Source organism: Mus musculus, chromosome 6, assembly GCF_000001635.26.
Source record: "Mus musculus strain C57BL/6J chromosome 6, GRCm38.p6 C57BL/6J".
NCBI lineage: Eukaryota > Metazoa > Chordata > Mammalia > Rodentia > Muridae > Mus > Mus musculus.
Window position 1 is genome coordinate 6,389,557 of NC_000072.6, and position 20,044 is coordinate 6,409,600.

Here is a 20,044-nt window from a genome sequence, read left to right on the forward strand (position 1 = left end):
GACAAGAAAGTCAGCACAGGATGCCACTTAGTCTTGAGAGGAAAGCTATAATAGGTGTTTGGGAGTAGGGAGAAGGAAACAGCAAGCAAATGAAATTAAAAAAAGGAGGTGGGGGTGGAGGGGGGCTAGTCCTTACTAATAACATGTTCCTGCCTAATATAGGGATACATATGTTAATGAAGCCAGTGAATTCTGAGTCTGATGTAAAAGTTTAAAAAAAAAAAAAAGACAGAAAAAGTAAAAAGAAAGAAAAGGAACTCGGTGGCACAGGCCCCTGGGTGAATGATGTCATTTCCAATTTCTCCCTTTCCCTTGATTTAGATCAGGCCCCGGGTCTGAAATTCACACCAGTTCTTTATGCACAGGGGTCTCGGTTGCTAGGGCCCAGGCTCCAGGAACAGGGACACGGGCTTCCTGTGTGATTTCGCCAATGCTGCCCTGCTTTGTCTCACGTTTAAAATAATTTGCCAGGTAAAAATAAACTTCTCAGACCCACAGAGTTTTTTAAAAAAAAAAAAAGGTACTTAACAATCCAATCTGTGTAAGTTTGGGATTGACAGAGAAAGTGCAGCCAGGGCTAATTAAATTACTCAGCATGTGTTTGAATGGAGGTTTCACTAGCACGTTTATTAATCCGCATCATTATCATCATTATTCCCAGTACTGACAAATTGTGTTTTCCGTGAGATAGCAGAACGGGATGCGCTGCAAGTGTTCAGTTACGTCTTGCTCAGCATTTGGTTCCCCCATGACGACCATTCTTAGAAAGCAAGCCTCATGTGCAGTAAGTTATGCATCCCCCGCCAGCCTGTCTCAGCTATTTTTGTTACTCTTTGGAAATAATTAAAATCTACAAGGGATTTGGGTTTTCCTTTTGCCAATAACTCACAAAGTGAGTATGCATGGTTCACGCATCGCTTCTCAGTAGAGTGATTTTATTCTATTTTTAGTTCATTCAGCAGCCTGAAATCCCAGAACTCAGGAGGCTGAGGCAGGAGACTCCAGAGTTTGAGGTAAGTCAGAGGTGTGCAACGAGATCCTGTGTCAATTCAAACCAGAAACAAAAACCAAACTCCTCTTAAGAAACACAAAACCCCAACTAAAACAAGAAAAAAAAATGCAGAATATCAGATCAAAGACCTGGAGGATCCCTTCGTTCCCCTTAGACATTGGAGCTCGTGGAGGAGAAAGTGGTCCGTTATTCAACCTCTTCCTCAGTCTGTAAACTCTCACCAGAACCTTCTATATGAAACCTTGAACTATACACTACTTGACAAGTTTAGAAACTATCAGCTAACATATATATTCCCATACTAAAGAAATTTAACATGGGTTTCCCAATGCCTACAAAATATTCCAAAAAATAAGTGAAGCAACTATTTCTATGAAGTCTGGTGTTGCAGCTCATCTACGTTTGGAGGAAAGAAAGACGTGTTGTGGACAATCACTAGGTGACAGACCTCATCTTGTAGGATGCAATAATCCTTTGCCTTAGGCTCTGTACAGAGTTCCACAAAGAATCTTCAGGCTACAGCAGGCTGTAAATACTTCAACCTTTCCCCAGTTGCTGTTTTGTAAGAATTAGGGGAAAGATATATATAAAAAAAGGTAAATTGTTGTATGAAATAACTTTTCGAAATTAATATGGACTTTGTAAGCAAAATGCCAGCTTAGAATCTACCTTCTTCCTTATTACATAGATTTCCTTTAATTTTACACTGTACCAAAGAGCTTAGATCAGCAGCACCCAGGTGCTGGTATTTAATAGATGTAGGTACAAAGTCCTTCTGCCATGAAGAAGTCATCTCACTTTAGTTTTTTGAGGGTCATTTCTGTTGTGGGGAGCAGAGACTTGTTAGGCATCCCTGGCTAGCTGGGATTTCTGGGTGATCATTCCGCCTCTGCCTGCAAAGTTTAGGACCCTGGGGTTGGGCCACTATATCAGAGTCACGTCTATGTGGCTTGAGTGCACATATGTATGTGTACAAATGTGGAGCTAGAAGTCATTGTTAGGCAACTCTTTCAAGAACTCATCTTATTCCTTCACAAGTCTCTCACTGAACCTGGATCTCAACCATTCAGCTAAACTGGGTGGGGAACAAGCCCGGTAATCTTCCTATCTCTGCTTGTTCTTGTTGCATTCACGATGTCTGCATTTGTGTGTGTGTGTGTGTGTGTGTGTGTGTGTGTAGAATGTTGAGTGTCTTCCTCTATTGCCTTCCACCTGCCTTCCACCATGTTATTTGGTTAGTTTTGAGATAAGGTCCGGACCTGAACCTGTTTCCACTCTGGCTGGTTGTCCAGAGTCAGTCTGTGTCTGCCCTCCAGCCCTGGGGTTATAGGAATGTGCGATCATGGCTAGTTTTTAACTGGTTGGTGTGGACTCAATCCCAGGTCCTTTTGCTTGTATTGCAAGTTCTCCTACCCACTGAGTTATTTCCCCAGCCCTCAAGTTAAGGTTTAATGTGTGGACATGAGGGATTGAACTCAGGACCCCCTTCTTGCACAACAGACTTACCAACTGGCTCACCACCCCAGAAACCCAGTTTACTTTTTTAATTCTGAATCATAAACTAAATCAATTAACTTTCCCTTATTCAAGGTATGTGCACAAAGTAGGCTTTTCAATAGTTACATGTATGGACATATTCTCTGCTCAGGGAGTAAAACCTAAGTAATCACATTGCTGACAATTTGGATAAACAAGGAATTGACACTCTTGGGAAGAGACTTCTCAGCTGGGATTATTCTGAGCATGGAAATATAACATTTCTAAAAAGGACTATCTTTTCACAGAAATAGTTTTCCGGTGTTTTACACTCTCTTCAGCTGTCTTTGGGGAGACACAAATGAGTCTTTTTTTCATATATAGTCACTGTGATTCTTTTCTAAAAACAAACACACAGACTACAGGTTTAAAAATTCCCTCTGTGAGGTGTGCCGGAAGAGCCTCCACTGTGGTACTAATGCATTCTGAATTGCTGTGGGGGGGCTCTAGGAATCCCTAACTCCTAGCATCAAAATAGGTTTTCTACTTCCTTCCTTCCCAAAGCACTTTGCAGAAGAGCGTGCTTAACTAATGCGAAGACCTCTCCTGAATATCTCTGGCTATAGGAGAATGTCACAGAAAATTTTGATTTGTTTTAGGGTTTGTTTCAGGGTGGTCAGAAGAGTATGTCCTAGCTTAGAGCCAGATGGGTCAATGAAGGAGAAAAATCTAGAAAAAAGGTTGCTTGAGAGTCATCAGCCACACCATTGCAGTGTCAGGGTCCTAAATGGGGGCGGGGAGCAGTGCGGGGCAAGAAATATAAATGATCCCCATTCTCAATATCCTTTTTCTTGATAGTTAGCAACTTAGCATGATATTCTTGAATAAATAACATCCTTTTGAATCTGACTGGCAAATTTGATGAATCTGAAGAGAAATCAGTATGTCATAGAGCCTATAGGCCATCTAGAAGAGATTCAGAACAGCTAAGTGCAACAGACAAGAACAAGAAGAGAATGATCTGTATGGGAGAGAGTGGAGGAAAATGAGTCTTTGTTCTGCTAAGTTGACCTCTGCCTTAAAGAACGCGGTACATATGAAAGGAAGGGGCAGAAGCATCTTTATTCAGTACCTAATTTAGCCTTAGGTACAGTGCCAGGCGTTTACAGTAAGCATTAGCATCTCTGCATCTTCATCACTGGATTTTGTTAGCAGAGAGAGGAAGAGGTTCTGTCTTCCTAGAAAGTTTGTTATTTTGAAATTAAAAGACATATTGGATTCACAAAGAGTTCTATGCAATTGAAAGCAAGGGGGTGCTTCCAAATTCATTCTACTAGGCCAGCATTATTCTGCTACTGATACCTGACAAAGTCACACCAAAAAACCAATAGACTGATATTCATGATGAGCACAGTTGCAAAAATCCTCAAGAAAATACTTACAAATTGAATTCAATAATTCATTAGACATACTTATACATCATGAGCATACTATCCATTCACCCTGGAGATGAATGGATAGTTCATCATGCAAAAATCAATAAATATAAGTATATATATATATATATATATATATATATATATACATACACAGACAAAGCTAAAAATTACATTCTCATCATATAGGTAAAGAAAAAAAAATTGATAAAATTCAACATCTATTCATGATAAAGGCCCTGAGAAGATTAGTACCAGAAAGGTCATACACCAATATAATAAAGGTTCTAAATAAGAAACCCTTAGCGAGCACATAGAGCAAGGAAAGTCTCTGAGTGAGACATCAGAGACAAGCTATAAGTGCTTGCTCTTGTCCCAGGTAGTAATAGAAATTAAAGGGAGAAAAATTAATTAAGAGAAAGAAAAGGTACATAAACAAGAAAAGAAGAAAGTCAAATTATCACTAATCACATACAACATGACTGTATAAACAGAAAAACCTAGTCTACTGAAAGACTATTAAATGCATTCCGTAAAGTAGCCACACACATGATCAATACAAAAACTCCAATAATTTCTATACACCAATAATTGATTTTCTAAGAAAGAAATCAAGATAACCTCATATTTAATGGCCACAGTTCACATTTAATATATAATAAGATATTATCAAAATGCAATAAATTATAAAACCTTGGAGGAAAAAAAAAACTCCTACAGAGAGAAAAACTAGATTGTTCGAGGGCTGACAGAATTAATGTTGCTAATGTGCTCATGATGCCAAAGACGGTCTACAATCAATAACAGTCTCCATCAAACACCAATGGTACTCTTCAAGGAGCTTTAAAAACCCTAAAATTCTTCAAGTTCATATCAAAGCACAAAGAGCTTCAAAGAACAAAGGAACCTAGAAAGAAAGGACAGGCCTGGAGACATCACAAAGCTTAATTTCAAAGAACATTACTGAGCCGTCCTAACTAACACAACATGCCGTTGACATAAAAACAGACACAAAGATCAACATGGCAGACCAGAGGACCCAGAATTAAAGGATACATCTTTAGCCAACTGATATTCAACAAAAATGTTTGATGCTGAAAAACCTCTGCTCAAATTTAACACCCTTTCATGATAAAAGCCCTGAAAGATTAGGAACACAGGGGACATACCTAAACATAGTAAAGGCAGTTTACAGCAAGCTGAAAGCCAACATCAAATCACATTGAGAGAAACTAAAAGCAATTCCACGAAAATCAGAAGCAAGATAAGGTTGTCCCCTCTCTCTCTCTCTCTCTCTCTCTCTCTCTCTCTCTCTCTCTTTCTCTCTCTGTTTAATATAGTAACTAAGGTTCTGGTGGAAGCAATAAGACAACTAAAGGAGATGGAGTGGACACAAATTGCAGATGATATGATGGTATATATAAGCAACCCCAAAATTTCTACTTGGGAACTCAGCTGATAAACACCTTTAGGGAAGCAGCTGGTACAAGATTAACTTTAAAAAGAAAATCTCTCCTACACACACACGACAAATGGACAGAAAAAGGAATCAGGGAAACCACGCCTTTTACAACCACAGATAAAATAAATAACCATATAAAATGTCTTGAGGTAACTCTAACCAAGCAAGCAAAAGACTTAAGTGATTAAAAACTTCAAATCTTTGAAGAAAGAAATTAACAAAGATATTAGAAATGTGGAAATATCTCTCATGCTCATGGATCAGTAGGATTAACCTAGTAAAATTAAATTCGGTTTTAATTAATTATTTAATAAGTAAAGTAATTAATATAGAGGATAGACATCACCTTAAACTAAAAGGTTTGAAAAATATATTCCAAGAAAATGGATCTAAAAAGCAAGCTTGTGTAGCCATTTTAACATTTAACAAAATGGACTTCAAACCTATGCAGAAAAGATAGAAAAGGACACCACATACTTGCCAAAGGGGAGAGGGGGGTCCACCAAGAAGACACTGGAGTTCTTAATATGCACACACCAGATACAAGACCAACCAAATTTGTAAAAAACAAAAGAAAACAAAACAAAAAACCAAATTAAACTAAATGAACAGAACATAAGTCACGACTACAGTTTAAATCACATTTTGACCCTCACACACCGAGAGTAGGAGACATCAATAACCCATTCTTGAGAATAGAGAGGTTATCCAGACAAAAACTAAAGATTGTTAATGCTAATTGAACCAAATAGACTTAACAAATATTTACAGAGTATTTCACCCCAACATAAAAGAATATAACTTCTTTGCAGAACCTCATGTAACATATTTCAATATTGACTACATACTTGGATACAACAAGTATCCAAGTAAAGCAAGTCTCAACAAATAAAAGAAATTTGAAATAACTCCCTGAATCCTATCTGACCACCACAGATTAAAGCTGAATGCTAACATCAGAAATACCAGAAAGCTGACAAACTCATGGAGTCTGAACAACTCACTATTAAATGGAATATAGGTCAAGACAGACATTAAGCCAGTTTGTGATGGCACATGCCTTAATCCAAGCACTCAGGAGGGAGAGGCAGGCAGTGTCTGTGAGTCTGAGATCATTCTTGTCTATAAAGCTAGTTTCAGGACAGCCAAGAATACATGAAGAAACCTTGTCTTGAAAATAACCAAAATCCCAAAACCAAAACAAACAAGAAACAGAGGAGAGAAGAGAAGGAGGAGGAAGAAGAAAAAGAAGAAGAGAAGAAAAAGAAAGGAAAGGAAAGGAAAGGAAAGGAAAGGAAAGGAAAGGAATGAAGGAAAGAACGAAGGAAGGAAGGAAGGAAGGAAGGAAGGAAGGAAGGAAGGACGAAGAAAGGAAGGAAGGAAGGAAGGAAGGAAGGAAGGAAGGAAGAAAGGAAGGAAGAAAAAAAGAAACTTAAGATGCCAGTCCCTGGTAAATACAGAAGTGGATGCCCACAGTCATATATAAGATGGAACACAGGGCCCCCAATGGAGAAGCTAGAGGAAGTTAGAAGGAGCTGAAGGGGTCTGCAACCCTATAGGTGGAACAACAATATGATCTAACCAGTACCCCAGAGCTCATATCTCTATCTCCATATATAGCAGAAGATGGCCTAGTCGGCCATCACTGGGAAGAGACGCCCCTTAGTATTGCAAACTAAGTGTTGCAACAGACAACAAGGAAATTCAGAGAATCATGAGGACATGCTTTAAAAACCTGTCCTCCACCAAATTGGAAAATCTAAGAAAAATGGATAAGTTAATTCAAAGCCATACAAGCAATTTCAACAGACTTATAATCCCCAAGGAAATAGAAGCATTCATTAAAGTCTCCCAACCAAAATAAATAAATAAAATAACCAGGGCAAGATGGTTTTAGTAAAGAATTCTACCAGACTTTCAAATAAGAGTTAAAGCCAATATGTCTCAAATCATTTCACATAATAGAAGCAGAAGGAACCCTGCCCAATTCATTTTATGAGGCCACAGTTACCCTGGTACTCAGACTACATAAAGCAGCAGCAAAGAATAAGAATTACAGACCAATTTCTGTTATAAACATAGATGTAAAAATAATCAATAAAATTTTTGCAAACCAAATCCAAGAATACACCAAAAAGATTATCCACCATGATCAAGTAGGCTTCACCCTGAGATGCTTCAACATATATAAATTCATAAATGCAACCTACCATATAAATAAACTAAAAGCCAAAAACTTCATAATCATTTTATTAGGTTCAGAAAAGGCCTTTGTCAAAATCCAACTTCCCTTCATGATAAAATCCTGGAGCGATTAGGGATACAAGTAACATTCCTTAGTATAATAAAGGCAGTTTACAGCAAGCACATAGCCAATATAAATTTAAATGGGGAGAAAGGCAAAGCAATTCCACTAAAATCAGGAACAAGATGAGCACGCCCACTCTCTTCATACCTAATAAATATTATCTTAGAATCTCTATTGATGTGAAGAGAATCCATAACTGTGGTTACTTTTATAAAAAACCAACCAACAAACAAAAAACCATTTAATTAGGACTGATTTACAGTTTCAGTGGTTTTAGTCTATTATTGTCAGGGTGGCATGTAGGCAGACATGGTTCCGGAGAAGTAGCTGAGAGTTCTACATCTTGACCCAAAGGCAGCAGAAATGACAATGTGTTCCACACTGGGCAGAGCTTGACTATATATGACCTTAAAGTCCACTTCCACAGTGATGTACTCCCTCCATCAAGGCCATACCCCCAATAGTACCACTCCCTAAGGCCAAACATTCAAAGCCATGAGCCGATGGGCTTCATTCCTATTCAAACAACCACAAATATAATAATGGAGCTTCTCAGCTAGAGCAGTAAGACGAATGAGAGAGATCAGCAAAGTAGGTGGAAACAAAATTAACTCACAAAAATCTGTAACCCTCCTATGTATAAAAGATAAATAAACAGAGAAATAAATCAGGGAAACAACATCTGTCACAATAGCTTCAAATAATACAATAATTTGGGGTATTGCTAAGCAAGAGGGTCTTAGTCCCCACATGACACTTGAGGTCATTGTGGGGAGGTTCTCAAAGGAACATCAATGCTTAGGGTTAGAATTTGAGTCTGGGTTTTCCGCTTCTCTCTAATCCTTCATGGAAAGCATTTCTCAGCCTTCTTCACAGGGGAGCCTTTAGACAATGGTGCATATCCATGGCTGCCAAGCTGTAGGCTGGCCCTCTGATTAAAGCTCATGCTGTTGTGTTTCTTGCACCTGCTTGAGGCTGCCTTCCATAACACATGTAGCAGATGCATCTGATTTACAAGTTAACTGACAGGATTTGTTTATAAGCCCAGTGAAGAGCTAAACGGAGCAAACCACATTATTGAGCTTGCTAATTACATTTCGTTTCAGCTGAAAGCTTGTTATAGAGACAGTCTGAAAAGAGCCTGACTTTTTAACTCCGTTGACATCTACTTCTCCTTTGGCTTTGACCACTGAAAGATGCTTTTTCCCCCCATCAGATTCAGTAGGGTGAAGACAGTAGAAGGTTGCTATGGAATTAGTGGTTAACAGTTCCCGAATAACATTTACTAGTAAGAAAAGAGTTTTGGTCTCTGCATAAGCTACTTGTTCTAATGGGCTCCTCCAGCTCCCAGAATCATGCCTCTTTGTCATTTACAACTCCCAGTTCCTGAGGGCTTCCATCTCTACAACATGTGATTGCTGCATCAAACCTCCTGATAGCCCTGAACCACAAGTTTGAATAAAGTACATCTGTATACTGAATACTAACTTTTCACCAAACGAAATGCTGCTAATATTGCATTAAACACCAGCTTTGTGTATAATTATGTAAGACCAGTACAGGTCTCAGCTCCTTGGTGAGGTGATCTCATATCCCATTAAAAATGCAGCATGCTCCCACAGCATCTCAGTGAAAGAAATGACAATTTTCTACTGAGTTGCCTGCGAAATCCCCATACCTATAAGGAGCCTGAATCCATTGCTAGTTTACACTGATTGTCTGCAGTTTTCCTTTGCTATAATTAGAATAATCCACCATTGTGAATTAAGTTTATTTCTTTTTTTTAAATACCGAATTATTTTAATTTGCACTTCTTTGATTCCACTCTGCTTAATATTTTTAATTTTATATAACTCTTATTTTTTCAAAACCTCTTTACTGCACACAGGCCTAGAGAGATAGCAGCTAAGAAGTATCCATTCCCAGTTGCTAAGAGTTCTTGCTGTTCTTCCTTCCAGAGCACCTGAGATAAGATTCCAGCATCCAGTCCACCTGAGGCAGTTTGCAAGCATCTGGAACTCCGGCTTCCCGGGCTTCGATACCCTCTTCTGGCCTCTTTGGGCACCTGCATGTATAGGACAGAAACTCACACATGCACATACACATAAAGAGAAATGTCTTTCTAAAAATGTGATATCTGTTTAATATGTACACCTGTGTTCTGGGGCCTTCCAACAGAGTGACTTTCACCTGTGTGTGGCTGCTGTGAAATTGGTGTTTCCAGGAGAGCATAAAGTGAGGGCTGGCCCCTCATGCTCTGCTGACCACTAACTTGACTTTCCACTCCTCACCGTCTTGTTTCTTCTTCTATTCAGTCTACTATCTGCTCTCTCTTGTTTCTTTTTTTTTTATTTTTTTTTCCATTTTTATTAGGTATTTAGCTCATTTACATTTCCAATGCTATACAAAAAGTCCCCCATACCCACCCCCCCACTCCCCTACCCACCCACTCCCCCTTTTTGGCCCTGGCGTTCCCCTGTACTGGGGCATATAAAGTTTGCAAGTCCAATGGGCCTCTCTTTGCAGTGATGGCCAACTAGGCCATCTTTTGATACATATGCCCCTAGAGAAAAGAGCTCCGGGGTACTGCTTAGTTCATATTGTTGTTCCACCTATAGGGTTGCAGTTCCCTTTAGTTCCTTGGGTGTTTTCTCTAGATCCTCCATTGGGGGTCCTGTGGTCCATTCAATAGCTGACTATGAGCATCCACTTCTGTGTTTGCTAGGCCCTGGCATAGTCTCACAAGAGACAGCTATATCCGGGTCCTTTCAGCAAAATCTTGCTAGTGTATGCAATGGTGTCAGCATTTGGAAGCTGATCATGGGATGGATCTCTGGATATGGCAATCACTAGATGGTCCATCCTTTCGTCACACTTCCAAATTTTGTCTCTGTAACTCCTTCCATGGGAGTTTTGTTTCCTATTCTAAGAAGGGGCAAAGTGTCCACACTTTGGTCTTCATTCTCTTGAGTTTAATGTGTTTAGCAAATTGTATCTTATATCTTGGGTATCCTAAGTTTCTGGGCTAATATCCACTTATCAGTGAGTACATATTGTGAGAGTTCCTTTGTGATTGGGTTACCTCACTCAGGATGATGCCCTCCAGGTACAGTCATTTGCCTAGGAATTTCATAAATTCATTCTTTTTAATAGCTGAGTAGTACTCCATTGTGTAAATGTACCACATTTTCTGTATCCATTCCTCTGTTGAGGGGCATCTGGGTTCTTTCCAGCTTCTGGCTATTATAAATAAGGCTGCTATGAACATAGTGGAGCATGTGTCCTTCTTACCAGTTGGGGCATCTTCTGGATATATGCCCAGAAGAGGTATTGCTGGATCTTCCGTTAGTACTATGTCCAATTTTCTGAGGAACCGCCAGACTGATTTCCAGAGTGGTTGTACAAGCTTGCAATCCCACCAACAATGGAGGAGCGTTCCTCTTTCTCCACATCCTCGCCAGCATCTGCTGTCACCTGAATTTTTGATCTTAGCCATTCTGACTGGTGTGAGGTGGAATCTCAGGGTTGTTTTGATTTGCATTTCCCTGATGATTAAGGATGTTGAACACTTTTTCAGGTGCTTCTCTGCCATTCGGTATTCCTCGGGTGAGAAATCTTTGTTCAGTTCTGAGCCCCATTTTTAATGGGGTTATTTGATTTTATGGAGTCTACCTTCTTGAGTTCTTTATATATGTTGGATATTAGTCCCCTGTCTGATTTGGGATAGGTAAAGATCCTTTCCCAATCTGTTGGTGGTCTTTTTGTCTTATTGACGGTGTCTTTTGCTTTGCAGAAGCTTTGCAATTTTATGAGGTCCCATTTATCGATTCTCGATCTTACAGCACAAGCCCTCGCTGTTCTATTCAGGAATTTTTCCCCTGTACCCATAGCTTCGAGGATTTTCCCTACTTTCTCCTCTATAAGTTTCAGTGTCTCTGGTTTTTTGTGGAGTTCCTTAATCCACTTAGATTTGACCTTAGTACAAGGAGATAGAAATGGATCAATTCTCAATCTTCTACATGATAACAGCCAGTTGTGCCAGCACCATTTGTTGAAAATGCTGTCTTTTTTCCACTGGATGGTTTTAGCTCCCTTGTCAAAGATCAAGTGACCATAGGTGTGTGGGTTCATTTCTGGGTCTTCAATTCTGTTCCATTGGTCTACTTGTCTGTCGCTATACCAGTACCATGCAGTTTTTATCACAATTGCTCTGTAGTACAGCTTTAGGTCAGGCATGGTGATTCCACCAGAGGTTCTTTTATCCTTGAGAAGAGTTTTTGCTATCCTAGGTTTTTTGTTATTCCAGATGAATCTGCCGATTGCCCTTTCTAATTCGTTGAAGAATTGAGTTGGAATTTTGATGGGGATTGCATTGAATCTGTAGATTGCTTTTGGCAAGACAGCCATTTTTACTATATTGATCCTGCTGATCCATGAGCATGGGAGATCTTTCCATCTTCTGAGATCTTCTTTAATTTCTTTCTTCAGAGACATGAAGTTCTTGTCATACAGATCTTTCACTTCCTTAGTTAGAGTCATGCCTAGGTATTTTATATTATTTGTGGCTTTAAGTTTATTTCTTTCTTAGCTTCTTCTTTTTTTTTTTGTTTTTTGATGTTGCTTTTATAAATTTAATTTTATTTGTAATTCATTCTTTACATCCCATGTTCTATTCCCCGCCCTTCCCCATCCACCCTCTGACTGCTCCACATCCCACACCTCCTCCCCACCCCACCCTGTTTCCACGTGGATGTCCCCACCCCCCTCCCCACCTGACCTCTAAACTCACTGGGGCCTCCTGTCTCTTGAGGGTTAGGTGCATCATCTATGAGTGAACACAGACCTGGAAGTCCTCTACTATATGTGTGTTGGGGGCCTCCTCTCAGCTGATGTAAAGATCTTGGGGGTCCAGATTAATCAAGTCTGCTGGTCCTCCTACAGAATTGTCCTTCTCCTCAGCATCTTTCAGCTTTCCCTAATTCCCAACAGGGATCAGTAGCTTCTCAATTCGGCCAAGTGTCCGAATTGTTTCTTCAGACTCACCATCAGCTTATGATGGAGATAGAGGACATAGTCTCTTCTCATTGATTTCCCTGCACAAAAATGTTCAAGGTCTCCAAGCTCTGCTGGGGATCCCCTAGAACCTTGAGGGTAATGTTAGATCAAAGGTATTTGGATAAAAATACTTAAGGCACTACATGCAGTTCTTGGTTAACAAGTAAAGTAATGGTTGGAAAGGCATGGTGGAAGATGGTTGGGACCTTATTCCAAATTGAGCCAGTGGCAGCATACTAGGCCAGTAGAAATGCTTTTTAACACTGTGCATTAACAAGTGGAAAAAAAAAAACCCACCAGTGTCATTAAGAATGTCCTGGATAGAGAAGTAATAATTACTAATTTGGATAAATCTTAGTTTTTGAGTGTGACAAAATGGGTGGTATCCATACTCACAATGTTGCTGCACTATGAAGCACAATATGGCTTCGTACAGATACTTGAGAGCAGAGTTAGCTGGATTTCCTTTTTCTCTTCATTGAAAGTCATTTTTACTTGAAAGAATGACTGACAAACTATGGTTATTCATACTTGGGTGTGTGGCAGACATTTGTCAGAAAGGAACAAAGTGAACTTGTCACTTCTAGGAAAACAACTGACAGTATTTGTTGCCAACAATAAAATTTAAGCTATCAAGCAAAAATTAGAATTTTGGAAAATTCCTATCTGCCACCGTGAGCTTGACAGCTTCCCAATATTGAAAGGCTTTCCTGATGAGAGTGGTGTGATACTAATGACTGCAGTGCTGTGTTAGGAAATGTGTCAACCTTGGGAAAGTCCATGTGATCCAGTAGGACAATGTCTCCCAAATGACCAGTGCATGGGGTTAGATGAATAAAAGCTCATTCAACACACAAAATAGACCAGGTAGATGAAATGTGTTGATACAGAGAACAGGGTAGGTACATTAACATACTTGCAGACTTCATTTTGCAAGTATTCTTTTAAACGCTGCCAGCTGTCACTTGCTGAGTTTGGATGTCATACCAAAGATTAATCCCATGAATTCAAAAGAGCATTAAAACCATATTTCCTCTTCCAGCTATATATGTATGAGGTTAAATGTTCTTCATATATAAAATAACAACTGTGAAATAATAACAATTCATCACATTAGGCCAGACATTGAAGAGATCTGAAAAAAAATAAATGCCACTTTTACTAATGTTTTTGGTGTTGAAAATGGTGACTTTGCATTCAAAGGTGATTTACTAAAATATTAGAAGTTTATTACTTTCACTTAATAATGAATAAGCAATTATCTTTAAAACTTCTTAAATTTCTAATATCCTAAGTACCAGTAGACATAACCCATACAACACAAAATTTATTGGTGGTTATCAATGATTTTTAAGAGTCCAAATAGATCTTAAAACTAAAAAGTTTGAAGACTTCTATCACACTATGATTTGGATAGAAAACTTATCATGGCTATTATTGAAGCTGTATACTGACTTCTTAGAACTTTGTCTACATTATGTTTTCAGACCTTCCATGGTGTGTGGTCAATACTCTAGATGTTTGGGGAAATATTATTCATATGGAAATAGATTTATTTAATATCCAGCTATCTTTCCCTCGTTGTTTTCTACTGTGATTTGAGAATACACATCATTTGATTTCAGTTCTCTCTGGCCCCAGACCTCGTCTCTGTTGTGAAGTCCCACTTGACCTTGAGAAGAATGGATGCTGTGCACTGCAGACTAGGACGTCTGTAGGTACCAGCAAGAACAGGCAGAGAGCTACGAAGTTCAGGGCGTGTAACGCTCATATATTTCTCTTACTTTGTCTGTAAGATAGTCACAGGAGTTTCAGCTATAAAATTAGTCTGCTTCTATTAGTTTTGTGTCGTGTATTTGGAATCTTTTGTTAAATATATCTACATTAAGGATTATGTTTTCTTGGGGAGATGGCGTTTTCAGGATGTAACCTTCCTCTTTTTTGCTGACGTTCCTGATTTTGAAGTCATCTTAATCTGAAATTCGCAAGGCTGTCCCTGCCTTCTGTTGACACTTTGTGTGTGGACTATCATTCTCCTTACCTTTCCTGTTTACATCTGTATAAATCTCTATATTTAAATTTTATTTCTCAGAGATAAACAATATAACCAGATCTTGCTTTTGAACAATCCCAACCATCTGTCTTCAATCATATATTTAAATCAATCATACCTATGATGGCTATTAATGTATGTTACTCACAGGAATCTTCAATTCATGGGTGAATTAAAATTGACTATAATTGTAACTTCCTTTTAATGCTTTTTTTGTTTATGTCCCCTATTTTTCTGAGTCCTTTGTGCTCAATTACAATTTATTTAATCAATTGCTATATAATTTGTATTTATTCTAAAAGAACATAATGGTTGCATTAGAATCTATAATAGAATTCATTGTTTTTAATAGCTGAGTAGTATTTCATTGTGTAAATGTACCACATTTTCTGTATCCAATCCTCTGTTGAGGGGCATCTGGATTCTTTCCAGCTTCTGGCTATTATAAGTAAGGCTGCTATGAACATAGAGGAACATGTGTCCTTATTACATGTTAGAGCATCTTCTGGGTATATGCCCAGGAGAGGTATCACTGGATTTTCCAGTAGAACCATGTCCAATTTTCTGAGGAACTGCAAAACTGATTTCCATAATTCATAAAATTCTTAGACAAATGGATGAATCTGGAGGATATCATTCTAAGTGAGGTAACCCAGTCACAAAACAACACACATGATATGCATTCACTGATAAGAAGTTCAGAATACCCAATATACAATTTGCAAAACACCTGAAACTCAAGAAGAAGGAAGACCAAAGTGTGGACACTTAGACCTTTCTTAGAAGGGGAAAGAAAATACCCATAGAAGAAGTTACAGAGACAACGTTCAGAGCAGACACTGAAGGCATGACCATTCAGAGACTGCCCCACCTGGGGATCCACCACGTAAACAACCACCAAACCCAGACACTATCGCAGATGCCAACTTGAGCTTGCTGACAGGAGCCTGATATAGCTGTCTCCTGAGAGGTTCTGCCAGTGCCTGACTAATACAGAAGTGGATGCTCACAGTCTTCCATTAGACAGAGCACAGGGTCCCCAATGAAGGAACTAGAGAAAGTACCCAAGGAGCTGAAGGGGTTTGCATCTCCCTAGGAGGAAAAACAATATGAACTAAGCAGTACCCCCAGAGCTCCCTGGGACTAAACCACCAATCAAAGAAAACACATGGTGGTATTCATGGCTCTAGCTGCATATGTACCAGAGGATAGACAAGTCGGTCATCAATGGGTGGAGAGGCCTTTGGTCCTGTGAAGGTTCTATGGCTCAGTATAGGTGAACGCCTGGGCCAGGAAATAGGAGTGGGTGGGTTGGGGAGCAGGGGGAGTGGGGAGAGGATAGGGGATTCTCAGAGGGGAAACTAGGAAAGGAGATAATATTTGAAATGTAAATAAAGAAAAATCTAATTCAAAAAATTATAATAGAGTTTTAAAATTATTTTTAATTAAGTGTATGTATGGTGTGTGTGTGTGTGTGTGTTTGTGTATACACATAGGTGTAGGTACTTGAAGAGGCCAGAGATGAGAGATCTCTTGGAGCTGAAGTTACAGATGTTGTGAGCCAACTGATGTGGATGCTAGGAATTGAAATTGGGTCCTCTGAAAGAGCAAACCATGCTCATGACTGCTGAGTCATTGCTCTAGCCCCATATAACATATAATTTTAACCAGTGTAAACTCTTTCAAAGAACACCATAGTGAAGGGTCAGCTCAGGTGTCTGTGGCAGACTAGTCTCAATTTTTCTCCATCTCTTCAGTAGCTGCTGTCCTTTATTTCTTGCAATAATGCATTTTAAACGTTGCTAGTTTTGGTTGTTTGGCAAATGTCCCCTTTAAGGTCAGGAATATGAACGCTTGGTTCCTAGGTGTTGGGTACTATTTGGGGACATTTGCTGGAGAAGCACACTCTGGGGCTGGGCCTTAAAAGTTCATAGTCTAGCCTTACCAAATTCCCATTTTGATTTAAATCTGTATGTAAAGATGCGATCTCTCAGCCTCCTGAGAGTGGTCTGCTACCACACTCCTGTCAGCATTATGAATGTTCTCTCTAAAACTATAAGCCCAAATCAACTCTTTCTTCTTCCAGTTACCTTGGTCAGGTATTATTGTTTAACAAAGGATTTCACTTGGGATTTTGGATGATAGTATTCTGGACATGGGAACTCATACTAGTATTGATTGTTATTGATTGCTATAGTTTGAATATCCAGTTATGTTAACCTAGTTAGGAGAGTAGCTGTGTTAGATCTTTTCTGTACCTGTGGATGATGAAGCCTGATCTGGTATTCTTGACTTCACCTTCACATCTGACTGTGGGTCCCTGTGCATGTTGCTCTGCAGAAACCATCTGGGTCTCACAGCTCCTTTGACACTCATGCACTTTCATCCTGGGGTCTTGTTGGCTGGCAGTGAGATGAGGAAGAGGGAAATGTTCTGGCATGTCATATTTTACTCCCATCTTATAGGCATCCCATTAAGTTGTGAATATTACAAGTGTATGACCCCACTTCTCATTTTGGTAAGGTGCAGCTTGTAAGAACCTGGGGTGAAGAAAATGCCACCTCCCCCCCCCCAGTTGGTATACAGCTCTGGTAAAATCTTTCCCTCTAGAATGTAGTTCTTCACTGTGTTAACTACACTGGTTGTCGTAGCTAGGGTCTCTATTGCTGTGAGGAGACACCATGACCAAGGCAACTCTTATAAAGGACAATATTAAGTTGGGTCTACCTGTCAGGTTGAGAGGTTCAGTCCATTATCATCAAGGTATAAAGGCAGGCAAGGAGCTGGAGGAGCTGAGAGTTCTACCTCTTGTTCTGAAGGCAAACAGGAGAAGACTGACTTCCAGGCAGTTAGGAGCAAGGTCTTTCAAAGCCTACCCCTACAGTGGCACAGTTCCTTCAATAAGGAAACATCTCTTAATAGTGCCACTCCCTTGGCCAAGCATATTCAAACCACCACACTGGTCATCTTGACAACAATCATTCCTCCTTCTCTATTGGAATCAGGAAATATGTTCTCAGACTTTTACCTAGTGGTAATAAACTGAAAAATAAACCCCATAATCCCCCTACATCTAAGACAGTGGTTTCCTTCATGCTACCAGACTCTCTCTGTCTTGCTTTCTTTGCTAAGGTCATTTACTATGTTGGATATTCCCTGTGGGCAGTACTGAGAGTGACCTCCAGCCCACAGCTTTCAGAGAAATGAATCCTGCCAGTGCCGGGTGAATTAGCTAGGAGATTTATCTTTCCACCAATAGAACCAGCATAAGAACACAGGCACTGGGTAAACACCTTGGTTGTAAGCCTATTTTAAGGAGCCTAAAGAGGATTCAGATAAACCATGATCAACTGTGGACCTAGAGAAACTGTGAAATGTTTTATGATTTTAAGTAATTATTCATATAATTTTATATGCAATAATAGATAACTAATACAATATGGCAAGAAAAAGTATGTTGAAAAAATCCACCTTTCAATATTTAACCAAAACATGAATTGTTATAGCCAACAATATTTAACTTGTTTTTGTTCTTACAACTGCCAGGTTACTGGGTGAGGCATTTGAGAAGTTTTGGTAAAATATAACAGACAAGTTATAAAATTCTAACTAGCTCCAACTACAAGTGATGGAACCCTTCTACATAGTTAGTCTCCTCCAAAACAAACAACTTACCAATGAGTGTAAAGCATGGCTTATAATTAATGTGTCCAGAGGCACTTAATATCCTCTATAGATAGTAAGTCAGAACTTAGCTTCCTGGGCAGGAAGTTTGCTTGTGCACAGCTAGAGTCTCATGAGTGGCATCTATCTCATGGTACATATTCAAGAAATACTTGCTGAGTTAGTGACATGCTAAGGAATAAGTTTGTCCATGTGAGTTCATGGATTTAACATAGTTTTGATTTTAAAATATCCTATTGGGTTTCATAAAAGTAATTCATAACACCATCAAGAAAAATTTTATATTTACAGTACTAGAGAGATAGCTTAGCTGGTAACTTACAAGCACAGGAATAGAAATCCCTGGAATCCACATAAGAAATCTAGGTATGATATCACAGAACTGTAATCCCAGCCCTGGGAAAGCAGACACAGGCAGGTGCCTGGGCTTGCTGGCTACCCAGCTTACCTGCATCACTGAGCTTTTAGCTCGAGTGTGCCACCCTCTCATAAAAAAGCAACAGCGTTTGGAGGCACACACTAGCAAGATTTTGCTGAAAGGACCCAGATATAGCTGTCTCTTGTGAGGCTATGCTGGGGCCTAGCAAACACAGAAGTGGATGCTCACAGTCAGCTATTGGATAGATCACAGGGCCCCCAATGGAGGAGCTAGAAAAAGTACCCAAGGAGCTAAAGGGGTCTGCAACCCTATAGGTGGAACAACAATATGAACTAACCAATACCCCCGGAGCTCGTGTCTCTAGCTGCATATGTATCAGAAGATGGCCTAGTCAGCCATCATTGGAAAGAGAGGACCATTGGTCTTGCAAACTTTATATGTCTCAGTACAGGGGAACGCCAGGGCCAAGAAGTGGGAGTGGGTGGGTAGGGGACTAGGGGGAGAGTATGGGGGACTTTTGGGATAGCATTGGAAATGTCAATGAAGAAAATACCTAATAAATGAAATTTAAAAAGTAAAAAAAAAAAAAAAAAAAAAAAAGCAATAGTACCTCCAACCTCCACACACACACACACACACACACACACACACACACACACACACATGTATCTTTATCAACAGACATGTGTACACTCATATACACATGCCAAAATATCCCTACAACTAAATTTTCTAGGTGTTTGGGGTAATTGAATAACTTTCTGTGTAATTATATAATCTGGGAAAGTTAGTATTTCAATAATGACATAAAATGCTTACAATTTACAACATTTGGATGGTGTCTTAGTTAGGGTTTTACTGCTATGAACAGACACCATGACCAAGGCAAGTCTTATAAAGGACATTTAATTGGGGCTGGCTTACAGGTTCAGAGGTTCAGTCCATTATCATAAAGGAGGGAGCATTGTAGCATCTAGGCAGGCATGGTACAGGAAGAGCTGAGAGTTCTATATTTTCATCTGAAAACTGCTAGCAGAATACTCCCTTCCAGGAAGCTAGGATGAGGGTCTTAAAGACCACAGTGACACACCTACTCCAAAAAGGCCACACCTACTCCAACAGCTCTCTGAAGAGGGGAAAAAGTAATCAACTAAAGGTATTTAGCAGTACCACATCTTG

General features: G+C 39.5%; 1 long non-coding RNA gene across 1 annotated transcript; it reads left to right on the forward strand.

Moving 5' to 3' along the window:
• Positions 1–678: 678 nt before the first annotated feature.
• Positions 679–10,030, forward strand: Gm52888. Its single transcript, XR_003956401.1, has 3 exons — positions 679–784; positions 951–1,013; positions 9,653–10,030. It is a non-coding gene; the product is annotated as a predicted gene, 52888 (long non-coding RNA).
• The last annotated feature ends 10,014 nt before the right edge of the window (positions 10,031–20,044 follow it).